This window comes from Tachypleus tridentatus, chromosome 10 (assembly GCF_004210375.1).
Source record: "Tachypleus tridentatus isolate NWPU-2018 chromosome 10, ASM421037v1, whole genome shotgun sequence".
NCBI classification, from domain to species: Eukaryota; Metazoa; Arthropoda; class Merostomata; order Xiphosura; family Limulidae; genus Tachypleus; species Tachypleus tridentatus.
The window spans coordinates 5,179,411-5,182,787 of record NC_134834.1 but is presented as its reverse complement, the minus strand read 5'-3'; positions in this window follow the sequence as shown (position 1 = coordinate 5,182,787).

The window sequence follows — 3,377 nt, the reverse complement described above, 5'->3', positions numbered from 1 at the left end:
CCTTGTTTCTTTTTATTTTTATATAATTATTATTTTCTTTTTTAAACATTATTTTTTTATTTTCATTTTTATTTTTTAATATTTTTTTCTCTTTTGAATTATTATTCAAGTATTGAATAATAATAATTATAATTACTTTCTTTTCTGTGTGTGTGTTTGTGTTACTACAAGTAGTAGTAGCATTCTCTCAATCGAGAAAAAGGAGAAAAATACAAAAAAAAATATATATATATATGAAAATACAAAAAAATATATATATGAAAAAAAAATTAAATGAAGAAAAAAAAAAACTTCTTGTTCGTCCATGCATGGACTGAGCCCTGAAATGGACCTGAGTATGATGTTATACTTTAAAGCCCAAAGCTTTAAAAAAAAAAACCAAAAAAAAACCTAAAGACAGACGCTATAATCGTTCGGGAGGGAGGAAGAGGTCAAATGTACCTGACCCTCCTGGGTATTTAACATCATCAATACCCAAATACCGACAAGGTGAAACTTCCAAAGCATATTGGCCCGGCATGGCCAAGTGGTTGAGGCACTCGACTCGTAATTCGAGGGTCGCGGGTTCGAATCCCGTCTCACCAAACATGCTCGTCCTTTTAACCGTGGGGGCGTTCTAATGTGACGGTCAATCCCACTATTCGTTGCTAAAAGAGTAGCTCAATAGTTGACGGTGGATGGTGATAACTATCTGCCTTCCCTCTAGTCTTATACTGCTAAATTAGGGATAGCTAGCGCAGATAGCCGTCATGTAGCGTTCCGCGAAATTCAAAACAAACTAAACCAAAGCATGTTTGTTACTAGCTGGAGTACCCGTCACCTGGATGGAAGTTATATGAATATCGTAATAAATGAAAGGTTGTCTTACACATGAAATGTTATTTCCTTTGAAACTGAAAAACACAAAACTAAGATGTATATCCGTATCGACCTACCAAACATTTGTGCCAAATTTGGTGAAGATTTATAAAAATGGGACGAAATAGTAGTAAAAAAAACGCAAAACACAAAACGAAATGTGTGTGCACTGATCAATACATGTAATGAACCACCATACGAATTTTGGTGAAGTTTCATCCACACCCTGGGAAGTAGTTACATGGACAGACAGACAAAACAATTATATTTATATAGCTAGCATACGATAGACAGTACTATTATATTTATACAGATAACATATTGCAGACAGTACTATTATATTTATATAGATAATATAAAATACGCAGTGCTATTATATTTATATAAATAACATACAATAGAAATACTATTATATTTTTATAGATAACATACAACAGACAGAACTATTCCATTTTTATATATAACATACAACAGACAGAACCATTACATTTATATAGATAACATACAGCACACAGTACTGTTATATTTATATTGATAACATTTAACAAACAGAACCATAATATTTATGTAGAAAACATACAACAGACGGTACTATTATATTTATATAGATAACATATTATTATCTTTTTACAGACTATATTTTTAGTAATTAGGATAATAACTATTTACAACCTAATTCATGACTCTGTTACATTTAACTAATATCACAATATGAATATCAATTGGTTGTAACCTATTTCATTACTTTGTTACATTTAACAATTATCACAATATGAGTATCAACAAATATTGTTCACAGAACATATTGGCCACGTTGTTAAGTTACTCGACTCCTAATTTGAGTGTCGCGGGTTCAAATCCCTTTCATACCAAATATCTTTGCCTTTTCAGCTGTCGGGGCGTTATAATTCTACAGTCAATCCAAACTATTCGTTGGTAATAGAGTAGCCCTGGAGTTGGCGGTGGGTGATGATGACTATCTGCTTTTGCTCTAGGTTTACAGTGCTAAATTAGGGACTACTTGCACAGATAGAACTCGTGGAGCTTTGTGCGAAATTCAAAACAAAATCACAATGTTATTAACAACTACAGACAAAAAATTATTTTAATGTGTAATTAACTTATAGCTTTTTACATAAATATTTCTCAGTAAGTTACCAGCCTATTTTATCTACTGATTTGAAAACTGAAAATGTTTTATTTTATTTTATTTGTGTATAATTAAATTACACTGCTTTTTAATGAATAATAATAATAATTTTAAAAATTGAAGGAAATAGACTGCCCTGCTATCTGTTGACAATATTATTACTAATGTTAACAACTTTTACATGGTGTGAAGCAAAAACGTAGTTTATTGTATAATATTAACTTCAACATTTTCAAGGTAGCCTCGCTTCACAATTAATCTCTTCAATGTGACTCTCCATGTATTATTTATAATTTTTTTCGTGATGAGTTTAGTTTTATCAACTGGAATAATTAATTTTGTCACGTGTTTGAGTGATTATTATTCTTTATCTATGACAGAGTGTAATATTTCGTTTTGTATTTGATAATAGAATGTTTGGATTTGTTCATAAACATAAGTTAGAAACTACAGCATTAAAATTACTTATTATTGAATTTTTGTTCCACATACTGGTGTCTTTACGTTTTAACACTATAACACTACATTTCTTATTTTACTTAAAATGGACATTAGAGTTTCGCCTTACAGCTTCATCAGGAATTTTTCCATTAAAACGCAAATCATAACTGACAGTACAAAGCTTCAGATTGTTTGAATAACAAATTCTGTACGAAAGTATGTAGTGCAATTTTACGTCGCGTGTTTTACATATTGAGTAGTAAAGCTCACTTTTGAAAGAAATATACACTGCTGGCCAAAATCTTAAGGCCAATGAACATAAAGAAAAAAATATGCATTTTGCGTTGTTAGACTCAACCACTTATTTGAGTGGAGCTTCGAAAGATGAAAATAAGAAAAGGAAAAATAATAATAAAAAACGTTTTAGCATTTAATAGGGGAAAATGTGAACACTATGAAATTAGCTTAAATACTAGCTGGTCAAAAGTTTAAGACCATACTGAAACGAAGCGTTAATCGGTAAGCATGTAACGAAATTTTGTCATTTGTGTTCAAGCATTAGCGTTGTCAACATCTCCTGTGTTACATTAGGTAAAAACATGGCAAGGGCTGTAAAGTTGACAGAGTTTGAACGTGGCAGAATTGTCGAGCTGCAAAAGCAAGGTCTCTCTCAACGTGCCATCGCTGATGAGATTTGGCGCAGTAAAACTGCTGTTGCAAATTTCTTAAAAGACCCTGAGGGATACGGAACGAGAATTTCAAGTGGTCGGCCAAAGAAAATTTCGCCGGCGTTGAGCAGGAGAATTAGACGGGTTGTCCGGCAAGACACCAACTGATCGTCGAACCAGATTAAGGCCCTTACGGACGCAAAATTCAGCTCAAGAACAATAAGACGGCATCTACAAGAGAAAGGCTTTAAAAACCGTAA